Here is a 16,108-nt window from a genome sequence, read left to right on the forward strand (position 1 = left end):
GAGCGTAAATTTGGGCAGCATGCCCCTTGTGTTTACCTAATTTTCCAGCCATTTAGGCTTCATTATTTTTCCTCAACCAAAACCCAACATCATAAATATCAGCAATTCAAGTCAAAAGCCGTTCCATAGGCTTAAGAATAGGAATTACAATAATAGCAAGTGCAGAAATACAATCTAGCACAAGGCAGATTTGACGTATGAATGCGGAAATAACATATCCGAGGCTACACTTATCGGATTGAGGCGCAACCTATGCCGTTTCGAAGCTAAGATATAGGGCTGTAATGTTCATGAAGGTCACTTAGTCCAGTTCCTAATGTAGCTTAGTCAAATCCTCAAATTACAGAACCAAAATCCAATTTGTCGGCTGATTAACCGCCTTACACTGTAATGGTCATATCTCACAGTACACAAGTCCGATTCAGGTGTTCTTAGAGGCATTTTAAAGCTAAGTCAGAGTACCACAACTTTCATGTTTTGGTAAAAAGGTAAATCAGTACGTATTCTAGTGAAAAAACGTAATAAACTGGACAAACTGAAGAAACGGACTGCTGAGGAAAAACTTAAAATGGTAAGGGTATTTTGGACTTTTCAGGACCTACGTTGCTCCGATTGAGCTGAAATTTTATAGGCACCTATAAAACACCATTCTCTACAACTTTCCTTCTTTAACCTAAGGCCAATTCAGCCTCTAACATGGAGCTACAAAACCGGACAGAAAAGAGGGCAAAATTTTCCAGATTCTGGAATTTCTAGTTTTTAGTGAATCTTTCCTTAATTTCTTGGTCCAATCACTACCAAAACACCTTATAAAACCTTAATTGCAACATATAAGTATCATACAATAAATTGGGCAGAATTTCCCCAAACCCTAGTCATCAAATAAGAAAGGGGAAAACTTCTAAAACATGCTAATCATCCATGATTTCACCATAAAATCAAGTTGCCAAACTTAATTTAACAAAATTGAAAGCAAAACTTGGAGAGATAAGCTCTCTCACCTTGACTAGAGGTCACCAAGAGTAGCCCAAGCTTTCTCCTTCCAAAGTCTCACCACAAATCACTAACTAGTCACTCAAGAACAAGTTTAATCGGTTTCTTTTGTTTGATTCCTCACTTAGTTGTTGGATTCAAGTTGAAATGAAGGAGTTTTTCTCTTGTTCCTCCCCTCTCTCTCTCTCGGCTCTTATGCAGAAATATGGAGGGAAATGAAGCTTAGTTGTCTTATAAGAAGGTTGGAAAGATAAGAATTAATTCTAGCCACAAGTTTGTCTAACACTTGGTTGAATTACAACCACAAAATTTTCTCTTTCTTTCCTTGCATTTTAACCACTAAATTTCGGCCAATAGGAGAGCTAAGAGGGGGAAGATATTTTGCTCCATTAATGATAAACTTGTATGGCAAGAAAGTGGTGGTCAAGTGGTGCGTTCAATCGGTAGTGCGTGGGACCCGCCGGTTCGCGCCGTTTTTCTTAAAAACTCACGTACTAGTGTTTTTACTTCCCATTCACTAACCTTATATCATTGCTACTAATCACATATTATTTCTCACTTAAAAGTCATTTTTAATCACCAAATTGATCCTTGGTCAGTATCGAAAATTCATCCGGCGAAAAATCGCGAAAACCCTAATTTTGCTCAAATCTTGAAACCGAAGTGTAAAACCCTATTTCCAGGTTCATCTACACTTATTGTTGAACAATTGGGTAGTAGGGCCTTAATAAATAATAATTTTCAAATAAAAGGAAATTTTTAAGAAAACGTGAGGAATTTACAATTTCAATAATTAACATTAGGATCTCTAGTAAAATATGAGAGATTTAAGAATCCGTTTAGTCACAAGTAAACTAGGGTTTTTTTTATTAAAACATTAGGGTTTCTAGTCTTTTAAAACAAAATAAGGTTTTAAATCAAACCCGAAGAAATATACTTTAATATTTTCTTTACAAACAACCTCCTAATATTCGGGATGTTACAATCTCCCCTCCTTAAAAGAATTTCGCCCTCGAAATTCCAATAGGTACTAAGAGTCCTTCAAAGTCAGTCAGGTACTAGAAATCACTCCAATCCCTTATATATGACCTTATCATTTAGTAAAGAGCTAAGAGATAACCAAATAGAACATGCAAAAAGGGCTCAATTCACATAACCAGCCCTGAGTTGAAAGTAGAGTCTCAGATATTCGAAAAAATTTAAAACATGGCTTAGCCTCGAGTCGAAAATTTTACCCCTGGCGGTGCTTGGAAACACAACAGGCAAAGCCTCACCAGAGAGTTTTAGTTCAACCGCTACAGAGGAGTAGTAGCTGGTCTACAGCCACACAAATACGAATAAGTTCAAAAGCAAGGTCAAAGCAGGGTTCAAACATATAAGTTCAAAAGTAGGTTCAATTACTTCAAGTTCAAGAAGCAAGGGTACAAATAAGAACTCACTTGACTAGCCTATACCGAGCAATTCACATTCTCAAACAGTCACCGAATTCAAATCCACATATAGGTCATATTACTTATGTGTAAAAATCAAATCAGGTCCATTACATGTACGTAATAGCACACTCGCCAAAACAAGTTCAAGTTCCAAATGAGCTCATTTTAGTCTGTCTCAGACAGTTCAAGTATTGCAAACCCCTTTGATCAGTCCAATAACAAGGTTAAATGTTAGAATCATCCACGCTTTAACCTTTTCCATCAAAACTCACCTTAAGTGCAATCAAGATACAGACCCTTATTCTAACGCTCTTCCCTATGTGATACCCAAGTACAAGAATCCACAATAAGACAATTCACAACTCGAGCCGGCCGGTCCCAAGAGTAAATCATCCATATTAGAGATTCCTACCTGGCATAACTAACTAAGGTCCCAAACAATAGACAACTGTTCCACACTTAACAAGTCAATTCCCACAGTCCAAGAACCTTCTCCTGGCACGAGTTCGATAGGAGCTCTGATACCATCTGTGACGACCCCACCTCCCCCTAAGGCGTACCAAAGGGTTCGGCGGACCGCCTGCCCAGCTCTCGCCAGGACTCACTCACTATCTTAATCGAGTCACGTACACACATCCATGAACCATAAATAACATTCCTAATTCAAGCTTATAATTTACATTAATAGAAATCGAGGTACAAAGTCTCAACACACCCAACTAGTTCAATACGTATACAATCCAAGTACAACATGTTCCATTCGAGGAATAGCGCGAGTACAAGACCAAAAAGTCAAAAGTCAAAACAAAAGGCTACGCTAGTCTTTTACAAGTCTCACGCGTCACTCGTACCCCTGAAAGGAAAACAAATGGAGTGGAATGAGCTAAAAGCCCAGTGAGGTTCCAAATAGCAAATTGACCATTATTTAGAAGTACAAGTTTTCGGTATAGCAAAGTAACAAGCATGAAGAGTTCATAAATGTGAGCAATAACACGTCAAGTAGCAATCTTAAAATGAGCGAGTGTAGAAGTTTTTCAAAAGCAACAATAATCCAATAAACAATATTCACTCCAAAGTATAAGGATACGGATGACTCTCAGGAGCCAAATTCCCGTTGCATTACCAGAAGCTTGATCACGTAGTAGTTGACACTCCGTCAACTTTCAAGTAAGTAACCAATCCAGTAGAACACCACTTACACGACTCTCCGTCCACCGTTCAAACCCCCAGCTAGGCCCAAAATCCTCAATAAACACGGGTGGTAATACTCGAGTATACCGATTAGTCGAGGAGATATCACTCCACTCGACAATACAAGAGACCCAGGGTTCGTTACCCAATCGACCAAGCCCTTGCCGGCTCGACTAGAGTAACTCGCCACAGGGTTTCTGGAATTCCAGGAAGTGCGCGCATCATAAACAAGTATATCAAGTCAATTGCAACAATAAACAAGTATATCACGTAAGGGCAAGTGCGATAAAGTACACTCTTGCCCTTACAATTCACGTATATAACATGTAATCAGATTGGTCACGTATCAAGTTCAAGTATCAAGTTCAATTCGGTATTTGAAAGCACTCACCAAAAGATATAGTGCCTTTACTGGTCACTTTCAGGTTATACTCCGGGTTCGGAGTCCAAATCTGCGATAAAACTCAGTTTGAGAACTTTGAAACATGACTTAGATTCGAAACTTAAACGTTTCGTTCAATAAAATTCAAGAAATTGGAATTCACTTGGATGGTAGTCGTGAAACACTTGCTCACTTTTTAAACGGTAAAACTTTGTAACTTTTATACTTGAAATCGTCATGCGAGTGGAAAATACAAGGAAAACATACTTCGAGCAATCATGATTGCATTTCTTAAGGGTACAAGTTCGGCCAAATCCTTACTTATATACCTCGGAACAAGAAGACTCAAGTACCCTAGATGGTTCAAGCAGTAATCACTCTTAACCCTTACTCAAGTTGCAAGTAGTTCTCTAGTTTTCGAGCGTAAATTTGGGCAGCATGCCCCTTGTGTTTACCTAATTTTCCAGCCATTTAGGCTTCATTATTTTTCCTCAACCAAAACCCAACATCATAAATATCAGCAATTCAAGTCAAAAGCCGTTCCATAGGCTTAAGAATAGGAATTACAATAATAGCAAGTGCAGAAATACAATCTAGCACAAGGCAGATTTGACGTATGAATGCGGAAATAACATATCCGAGGCTACACTTATCGGATTGAGGCGCAACCTATGCCGTTTCGAAGCTAAGATATAGGGCTGTAATGTTCATGAAGGTCACTTAGTCCAGTTCCTAATGTAGCTTAGTCAAATCCTCAAATTACAGAACCAAAATCCAATTTGTCGGCTGATTAACCGCCTTACACTGTAATGGTCATATCTCAGAGTACACAAGTCCGATTCAGGTGTTCTTAGAGGCATTTTAAAGCTAAGTCAGAGTACCACAACTTTCATGTTTTGGTAAAAAGGTAAATCAGTACGCATTCTAGTGAAAAAACGTAATAAACTGGACAAACTGAAGAAACGGACTGCTGAGGAAAAACTTAAAACAGTAAGGGTATTTTGGACTTTTCAGGACCTACGTTGCTCCGATTGAGCTGAAATTTTATAGGCACTTATAAAACACCATTCTCTACAACTTTCCTTCTTTAACCTAAGGCCAATTCAGCCTCTAACATGGAGCTACAAAACCGGACAGAAAAGAGGGCAAAATTTTCCAGATTCTGGAATTTCTAGTTTTTAGTGAATCTTTCCTTAATTTCTTGGTCCAATCACTACCAAAACACCTTATAAAACCTTAATTGCAACATATAAGTATCATACAATAAATTGGGCAGAATTTCCCCAAACCCTAGTCATCAAATAAGAAAGGGGAAAACTTCTAAAACATGCTAATCATCCATGATTTCACCATAAAATCAAGTTGCCAAACTTAATTTAACAAAATTGAAAGCAAAACTTGGAGAGATAAGCTCTCTCACCTTGACTAGAGGTCACCAAGAGTAGCCCAAGCTTTCTCCTTCCAAAGTCTCACCACAAATCACTAACTAGTCACTCAAGAACAAGTTTAATCGGTTTCTTTTGTTTGATTCCTCACTTAGTTGTTGGATTCAAGTTGAAATGAAGGAGTTTTTCTCTTGTTCCTCCCCTCTCTCTCTCTCGGCTCTTATGCAGAAATATGGAGGGAAATGAAGCTTAGTTGTCTTATAAGAAGGTTGGAAAGATAAGAATTAATTCTAGCCACAAGTTTGTCTAACACTTGGTTGAATTACAACCACAAAATTTTCTCTTTCTTTCCTTGCATTTTAACCACTAAATTTCGGCCAATAGGAGAGCTAAGAGGGGGAAGATATTTTGCTCCATTAATGATAAACTTGTATGGCAAGAAAGTGGTGGTCAAGTGGTGCGTTCAATCGGTAGTGCGTGGGACCCGCCGGTTCGCGCCGTTTTTCTTAAAAACTCACGTACTAGTGTTTTTACTTCCCATTCACTAACCTTATATCATTGCTACTAATCACATATTATTTCTCACTTAAAAGTCATTTTTAATCACCAAATTGATCCTTGGTCAGTATCGAAAATTCATCCGGCGAAAAATCGCGAAAACCCTAATTTTGCTCAAATCTTGAAACCGAAGTGTAAAACCCTATTTCCAGGTTCATCTACACTTATTGTTGAACAATTGGGTAGTAGGGCCTTAATAAATAATAATTTTCAAATAAAAGGAAATTTTTAAGAAAACGTGAGGAATTTACAATTTCAATAATTAACATTAGGATCTCTAGTAAAATATGAGAGATTTAAGAATCCGTTTAGTCACAAGTAAACTAGGGTTTTTTTTTTATTAAAACATTAGGGTTTCTAGTCTTTTAAAACAAAATAAGGTTTTAAATCAAACCCGAAGAAATATACTTTAATATTTTCTTTACAAACAACCTCCTAATATTCGGGATGTTACAATCTCCCCTCCTTAAAAGAATTTCGCCCTCGAAATTCCAATAGGTACTAAGAGTCCTTCAAAGTCAGTCAGGTACTAGAAATCACTCCAATCCCTTATATATGACCTTATCATTTAGTAAAGAGCTAAAAGATAACCAAATAGAACATGCAAAAAGGGCTCAATTCACATAACCAGCCCTGAGTTGAAAGTAGAGTCTCAGATATTCGAAAAAATTTAAGACATGGCTTAGCCTCGAGTCGAAAATTTTACCCCTGGCGGTGCTTGGAAACACAACAGGCAAAGCCTCACCAGAGAGTTTTAGTTCAACCGCTACAGAGGAGTAGTAGCTGGTCTACAGCCACACAAATACGAATAAGTTCAAAAGCAAGGTCAAAACAGGGTTCAAACATATAAGTTCAAAAGTAGGTTCAATTACTTCAAGTTCAAGAAGCAAGGGTACAAATAAGAACTCACTTGACTAGCCTATACCGAGCAATTCACATTCTCAAACAGTCACCGAATTCAAATCCACATATAGGTCATATTACTTATGTGTAAAAATCAAATCAGGTCCATTACATGTACGTAATAGCACACTCGCCAAAACAAGTTCAAGTTCCAAATGAGCTCATTTTAGTCTGTCTCAGACAGTTCAAGTATTGCAAACCCCTTTGATCAGTCCAATAACAAGGTTAAATGATAGAATCATCCACGCTTTAACCTTTTCCATCAAAACTCACCTTAAGTGCAATCAAGATACAGACCCTTATTCTAACGCTCTTCCCTATGTGATACCCAAGTACAAGAATCCACAATAAGACAATTCACAACTCGAGCCGGCCGGTCCCAAGAGTAAATCATCCATATTAGAGATTCCTACCTGGCATAACTAACTAAGGTCCCAAACAATAGACAACTGTTCCACACTTAACAAGTCAATTCCCACAGTCCAAGAACCTTCTCCTGGCACGAGTTCGATAGGAGCTCTGATACCATCTGTGACGACCCCACCTCCCCCTAAGGCGTACCAAAGGGTTCAGCGGACCGCCTGCCCAGCTCTCGCCAGGACTCACTCACTATCTTAATCGAGTCACGTACACACATCCATGAACCATAAATAACATTCCTAATTCAAGCTTATAATTTACATTAATAGAAATCGAGGTACAAAGTCTCAACACACCCAACTAGTTCAATACGTATACAATCCAAGTACAACATGTTCCATTCGAGGAATAGCGCGAGTACAAGACCAAAAAGTCAAAAGTCAAAACAAAAGGCTACGCTAGTCTTTTACAAGTCTCACCCGTCACTCGTACCCCTGAAAGGAAAACAAATGGAGTGGAATGAGCTAAAAGCCCAGTGAGGTTCCAAATAGCAAATTGACCATTATTTAGAAGTACAAGTTTTCGGTATAGCAAAGTAACAAGCATGAAGAGTTCATAAATGTGAGCAATAACACGTCAAGTAGCAATCTTAAAATGAGCGAGTGTAGAAGTTTTTCAAAAGCAACAATAATCCAATAAACAATATTCACTCCAAAGTATAAGGATACGGATGACTCTCAGGAGCCAAATTCCCGTTGCATTACCAGAAGCTTGATCACGTAGTAGTTGACACTCCGTCAACTTTCAAGTAAGTAACCAATCCAGTAGAACACCACTTACACGACTCTCCGTCCACCGTTCAAACCCCCAGCTAGGCCCAAAATCCTCAATAAACACGGGTGGTAATACTCGAGTATACCGATTAGTCGAGGAGATATCACTCCACTCGACAATACAAGAGACCCAGGGTTCGTTACCCAATCGACCAAGCCCTTGCCGGCTCGACTAGAGTAACTCGCCACAGGGTTTCTGGAATTCCAGGAAGTGCGCGCATCATAAACAAGTATATCAAGTCAATTGCAACAATAAACAAGTATATCACGTAAGGGCAAGTGCGATAAAGTACACTCTTGCCCTTACAATTCACGTATATAACATGTAATCAGATTGGTCACGTATCAAGTTCAAGTATCAAGTTCAATTCGGTATTTGAAAGCACTCACCAAAAGATATAGTGCCTTTACTGGTCACTTTCAGGTTATACTCCGGGTTCGGAGTCCAAATCTGCGATAAAACTCAGTTTGAGAACTTTGAAACATGACTTAGATTCGAAACTTAAACGTTTCGTTCAATAAAATTCAAGAAATTGGAATTCACTTGGATGGTAGTCGTGAAACACTTGCTCACTTTTTAAACGGTAAAACTTTGTAACTTTTATACTTGAAATCGTCATGCGAGTGGAAAATACAAGGAAAACATACTTCGAGCAATCATGATTGCATTTCTTAAGGGTACAAGTTCGGCCAAATCCTTACTTATATACCTCGGAACAAGAAGACTCAAGTACCCTAGATGGTTCAAGCAGTAATCACTCTTAACCCTTACTCAAGTTGCAAGTAGTTCTCTAGTTTTCGAGCGTAAATTTGGGCAGCATGCCCCTTGTGTTTACCTAATTTTCCAGCCATTTAGGCTTCATTATTTTTCCTCAACCAAAACCCAACATCATAAATATCAGCAATTCAAGTCAAAAGCCGTTCCATAGGCTTAAGAATAGGAATTACAATAATAGCAAGTGCAGAAATACAATCTAGCACAAGGCAGATTTGACGTATGAATGCGGAAATAACATATCCGAGGCTACACTTATCGGATTGAGGCGCAACCTATGCCGTTTCGAAGCTAAGATATAGGGCTGTAATGTTCATGAAGGTCACTTAGTCCAGTTCCTAATGTAGCTTAGTCAAATCCTCAAATTACAGAACCAAAATCCAATTTGTCGGCTGATTAACCGCCTTACACTGTAATGGTCATATCTCAGAGTACACAAGTCCGATTCAGGTGTTCTTAGAGGCATTTTAAAGCTAAGTCAGAGTACCACAACTTTCATGTTTTGGTAAAAAGGTAAATCAGTACGCATTCTAGTGAAAAAACGTAATAAACTGGACAAACTGAAGAAACGGACTGCTGAGGAAAAACTTAAAACAGTAAGGGTATTTTGGACTTTTCAGGACCTACGTTGCTCCGATTGAGCTGAAATTTTATAGGCACTTATAAAACACCATTCTCTACAACTTTCCTTCTTTAACCTAAGGCCAATTCAGCCTCTAACATGGAGCTACAAAACCGGACAGAAAAGAGGGCAAAATTTTCCAGATTCTGGAATTTCTAGTTTTTAGTGAATCTTTCCTTAATTTCTTGGTCCAATCACTACCAAAACACCTTATAAAACCTTAATTGCAACATATAAGTATCATACAATAAATTGGGCAGAATTTCCCCAAACCCTAGTCATCAAATAAGAAAGGGGAAAACTTCTAAAACATGCTAATCATCCATGATTTCACCATAAAATCAAGTTGCCAAACTTAATTTAACAAAATTGAAAGCAAAACTTGGAGAGATAAGCTCTCTCACCTTGACTAGAGGTCACCAAGAGTAGCCCAAGCTTTCTCCTTCCAAAGTCTCACCACAAATCACTAACTAGTCACTCAAGAACAAGTTTAATCGGTTTCTTTTGTTTGATTCCTCACTTAGTTGTTGGATTCAAGTTGAAATGAAGGAGTTTTTCTCTTGTTCCTCCCCTCTCTCTCTCTCGGCTCTTATGCAGAAATATGGAGGGAAATGAAGCTTAGTTGTCTTATAAGAAGGTTGGAAAGATAAGAATTAATTCTAGCCACAAGTTTGTCTAACACTTGGTTGAATTACAACCACAAAATTTTCTCTTTCTTTCCTTGCATTTTAACCACTAAATTTCGGCCAATAGGAGAGCTAAGAGGGGGAAGATATTTTGCTCCATTAATGATAAACTTGTATGGCAAGAAAGTGGTGGTCAAGTGGTGCGTTCAATCGGTAGTGCGTGGGACCCGCCGGTTCGCGCCGTTTTTCTTAAAAACTCACGTACTAGTGTTTTTACTTCCCATTCACTAACCTTATATCATTGCTACTAATCACATATTATTTCTCACTTAAAAGTCATTTTTAATCACCAAATTGATCCTTGGTCAGTATCGAAAATTCATCCGGCGAAAAATCGCGAAAACCCTAATTTTGCTCAAATCTTGAAACCGAAGTGTAAAACCCTATTTCCAGGTTCATCTACACTTATTGTTGAACAATTGGGTAGTAGGGCCTTAATAAATAATAATTTTCAAATAAAAGGAAATTTTTAAGAAAACGTGAGGAATTTACAATTTCAATAATTAACATTAGGATCTCTAGTAAAATATGAGAGATTTAAGAATCCGTTTAGTCACAAGTAAACTAGGGTTTTTTTTTTATTAAAACATTAGGGTTTCTAGTCTTTTAAAACAAAATAAGGTTTTAAATCAAACCCGAAGAAATATACTTTAATATTTTCTTTACAAACAACCTCCTAATATTCGGGATGTTACAATCTCCCCTCCTTAAAAGAATTTCGCCCTCGAAATTCCAATAGGTACTAAGAGTCCTTCAAAGTCAGTCAGGTACTAGAAATCACTCCAATCCCTTATATATGACCTTATCATTTAGTAAAGAGCTAAAAGATAACCAAATAGAACATGCAAAAAGGGCTCAATTCACATAACCAGCCCTGAGTTGAAAGTAGAGTCTCAGATATTCGAAAAAATTTAAGACATGGCTTAGCCTCGAGTCGAAAATTTTACCCCTGGCGGTGCTTGGAAACACAACAGGCAAAGCCTCACCAGAGAGTTTTAGTTCAACCGCTACAGAGGAGTAGTAGCTGGTCTACAGCCACACAAATACGAATAAGTTCAAAAGCAAGGTCAAAACAGGGTTCAAACATATAAGTTCAAAAGTAGGTTCAATTACTTCAAGTTCAAGAAGCAAGGGTACAAATAAGAACTCACTTGACTAGCCTATACCGAGCAATTCACATTCTCAAACAGTCACCGAATTCAAATCCACATATAGGTCATATTACTTATGTGTAAAAATCAAATCAGGTCCATTACATGTACGTAATAGCACACTCGCCAAAACAAGTTCAAGTTCCAAATGAGCTCATTTTAGTCTGTCTCAGACAGTTCAAGTATTGCAAACCCCTTTGATCAGTCCAATAACAAGGTTAAATGATAGAATCATCCACGCTTTAACCTTTTCCATCAAAACTCACCTTAAGTGCAATCAAGATACAGACCCTTATTCTAACGCTCTTCCCTATGTGATACCCAAGTACAAGAATCCACAATAAGACAATTCACAACTCGAGCCGGCCGGTCCCAAGAGTAAATCATCCATATTAGAGATTCCTACCTGGCATAACTAACTAAGGTCCCAAACAATAGACAACTGTTCCACACTTAACAAGTCAATTCCCACAGTCCAAGAACCTTCTCCTGGCACGAGTTCGATAGGAGCTCTGATACCATCTGTGACGACCCCACCTCCCCCTAAGGCGTACCAAAGGGTTCAGCGGACCGCCTGCCCAGCTCTCGCCAGGACTCACTCACTATCTTAATCGAGTCACGTACACACATCCATGAACCATAAATAACATTCCTAATTCAAGCTTATAATTTACATTAATAGAAATCGAGGTACAAAGTCTCAACACACCCAACTAGTTCAATACGTATACAATCCAAGTACAACATGTTCCATTCGAGGAATAGCGCGAGTACAAGACCAAAAAGTCAAAAGTCAAAACAAAAGGCTACGCTAGTCTTTTACAAGTCTCACCCGTCACTCGTACCCCTGAAAGGAAAACAAATGGAGTGGAATGAGCTAAAAGCCCAGTGAGGTTCCAAATAGCAAATTGACCATTATTTAGAAGTACAAGTTTTCGGTATAGCAAAGTAACAAGCATGAAGAGTTCATAAATGTGAGCAATAACACGTCAAGTAGCAATCTTAAAATGAGCGAGTGTAGAAGTTTTTCAAAAGCAACAATAATCCAATAAACAATATTCACTCCAAAGTATAAGGATACGGATGACTCTCAGGAGCCAAATTCCCGTTGCATTACCAGAAGCTTGATCACGTAGTAGTTGACACTCCGTCAACTTTCAAGTAAGTAACCAATCCAGTAGAACACCACTTACACGACTCTCCGTCCACCGTTCAAACCCCCAGCTAGGCCCAAAATCCTCAATAAACACGGGTGGTAATACTCGAGTATACCGATTAGTCGAGGAGATATCACTCCACTCGACAATACAAGAGACCCAGGGTTCGTTACCCAATCGACCAAGCCCTTGCCGGCTCGACTAGAGTAACTCGCCACAGGGTTTCTGGAATTCCAGGAAGTGCGCGCATCATAAACAAGTATATCAAGTCAATTGCAACAATAAACAAGTATATCACGTAAGGGCAAGTGCGATAAAGTACACTCTTGCCCTTACAATTCACGTATATAACATGTAATCAGATTGGTCACGTATCAAGTTCAAGTATCAAGTTCAATTCGGTATTTGAAAGCACTCACCAAAAGATATAGTGCCTTTACTGGTCACTTTCAGGTTATACTCCGGGTTCGGAGTCCAAATCTGCGATAAAACTCAGTTTGAGAACTTTGAAACATGACTTAGATTCGAAACTTAAACGTTTCGTTCAATAAAATTCAAGAAATTGGAATTCACTTGGATGGTAGTCGTGAAACACTTGCTCACTTTTTAAACGGTAAAACTTTGTAACTTTTATACTTGAAATCGTCATGCGAGTGGAAAATACAAGGAAAACATACTTCGAGCAATCATGATTGCATTTCTTAAGGGTACAAGTTCGGCCAAATCCTTACTTATATACCTCGGAACAAGAAGACTCAAGTACCCTAGATGGTTCAAGCAGTAATCACTCTTAACCCTTACTCAAGTTGCAAGTAGTTCTCTAGTTTTCGAGCGTAAATTTGGGCAGCATGCCCCTTGTGTTTACCTAATTTTCCAGCCATTTAGGCTTCATTATTTTTCCTCAACCAAAACCCAACATCATAAATATCAGCAATTCAAGTCAAAAGCCGTTCCATAGGCTTAAGAATAGGAATTACAATAATAGCAAGTGCAGAAATACAATCTAGCACAAGGCAGATTTGACGTATGAATGCGGAAATAACATATCCGAGGCTACACTTATCGGATTGAGGCGCAACCTATGCCGTTTCGAAGCTAAGATATAGGGCTGTAATGTTCATGAAGGTCACTTAGTCCAGTTCCTAATGTAGCTTAGTCAAATCCTCAAATTACAGAACCAAAATCCAATTTGTCGGCTGATTAACCGCCTTACACTGTAATGGTCATATCTCAGAGTACACAAGTCCGATTCAGGTGTTCTTAGAGGCATTTTAAAGCTAAGTCAGAGTACCACAACTTTCATGTTTTGGTAAAAAGGTAAATCAGTACGCATTCTAGTGAAAAAACGTAATAAACTGGACAAACTGAAGAAACGGACTGCTGAGGAAAAACTTAAAACAGTAAGGGTATTTTGGACTTTTCAGGACCTACGTTGCTCCGATTGAGCTGAAATTTTATAGGCACTTATAAAACACCATTCTCTACAACTTTCCTTCTTTAACCTAAGGCCAATTCAGCCTCTAACATGGAGCTACAAAACCGGACAGAAAAGAGGGCAAAATTTTCCAGATTCTGGAATTTCTAGTTTTTAGTGAATCTTTCCTTAATTTCTTGGTCCAATCACTACCAAAACACCTTATAAAACCTTAATTGCAACATATAAGTATCATACAATAAATTGGGCAGAATTTCCCCAAACCCTAGTCATCAAATAAGAAAGGGGAAAACTTCTAAAACATGCTAATCATCCATGATTTCACCATAAAATCAAGTTGCCAAACTTAATTTAACAAAATTGAAAGCAAAACTTGGAGAGATAAGCTCTCTCACCTTGACTAGAGGTCACCAAGAGTAGCCCAAGCTTTCTCCTTCCAAAGTCTCACCACAAATCACTAACTAGTCACTCAAGAACAAGTTTAATCGGTTTCTTTTGTTTGATTCCTCACTTAGTTGTTGGATTCAAGTTGAAATGAAGGAGTTTTTCTCTTGTTCCTCCCCTCTCTCTCTCTCGGCTCTTATGCAGAAATATGGAGGGAAATGAAGCTTAGTTGTCTTATAAGAAGGTTGGAAAGATAAGAATTAATTCTAGCCACAAGTTTGTCTAACACTTGGTTGAATTACAACCACAAAATTTTCTCTTTCTTTCCTTGCATTTTAACCACTAAATTTCGGCCAATAGGAGAGCTAAGAGGGGGAAGATATTTTGCTCCATTAATGATAAACTTGTATGGCAAGAAAGTGGTGGTCAAGTGGTGCGTTCAATCGGTAGTGCGTGGGACCCGCCGGTTCGCGCCGTTTTTCTTAAAAACTCACGTACTAGTGTTTTTACTTCCCATTCACTAACCTTATATCATTGCTACTAATCACATATTATTTCTCACTTAAAAGTCATTTTTAATCACCAAATTGATCCTTGGTCAGTATCGAAAATTCATCCGGCGAAAAATCGCGAAAACCCTAATTTTGCTCAAATCTTGAAACCGAAGTGTAAAACCCTATTTCCAGGTTCATCTACACTTATTGTTGAACAATTGGGTAGTAGGGCCTTAATAAATAATAATTTTCAAATAAAAGGAAATTTTTAAGAAAACGTGAGGAATTTACAATTTCAATAATTAACATTAGGATCTCTAGTAAAATATGAGAGATTTAAGAATCCGTTTAGTCACAAGTAAACTAGGGTTTTTTTTTTATTAAAACATTAGGGTTTCTAGTCTTTTAAAACAAAATAAGGTTTTAAATCAAACCCGAAGAAATATACTTTAATATTTTCTTTACAAACAACCTCCTAATATTCGGGATGTTACAATCTCCCCTCCTTAAAAGAATTTCGCCCTCGAAATTCCAATAGGTACTAAGAGTCCTTCAAAGTCAGTCAGGTACTAGAAATCACTCCAATCCCTTATATATGACCTTATCATTTAGTAAAGAGCTAAGAGATAACCAAATAGAACATGCAAAAAGGGCTCAATTCACATAACCAGCCCTGAGTTGAAAGTAGAGTCTCAGATATTCGAAAAAATTTAAAACATGGCTTAGCCTCGAGTCGAAAATTTTACCCCTGGCGGTGCTTGGAAACACAACAGGCAAAGCCTCACCAGAGAGTTTTAGTTCAACCGCTACAGAGGAGTAGTAGCTGGTCTACAGCCACACAAATACGAATAAGTTCAAAAGCAAGGTCAAAACAGGGTTCAAACATATAAGTTCAAAAGTAGGTTCAATTACTTCAAGTTCAAGAAGCAAGGGTACAAATAAGAACTCACTTGACTAGCCTATACCGAGCAATTCACATTCTCAAACAGTCACCGAATTCAAATCCACATATAGGTCATATTACTTATGTGTAAAAATCAAATCAGGTCCATTACATGTACGTAATAGCACACTCGCCAAAACAAGTTCAAGTTCCAAATGAGCTCATTTTAGTCTGTCTCAGACAGTTCAAGTATTGCAAACCCCTTTGATCAGTCCAATAACAAGGTTAAATGTTAGAATCATCCACGCTTTAACCTTTTCCATCAAAACTCACCTTAAGTGCAATCAAGATACAGACCCTTATTCTAACGCTCTTCCCTATGTGATACCCAAGTACAAGAATCCACAATAAGACAATTCACAACTCGAGCCGGCCGGTCCCAAGAGTAAATCATCCATATTAGAGATTCCTACCTGGCATAAC

Source organism: Coffea arabica, chromosome 6c (genome assembly GCF_036785885.1).
Source record: "Coffea arabica cultivar ET-39 chromosome 6c, Coffea Arabica ET-39 HiFi, whole genome shotgun sequence".
NCBI classification, from domain to species: Eukaryota; Viridiplantae; Streptophyta; class Magnoliopsida; order Gentianales; family Rubiaceae; genus Coffea; species Coffea arabica.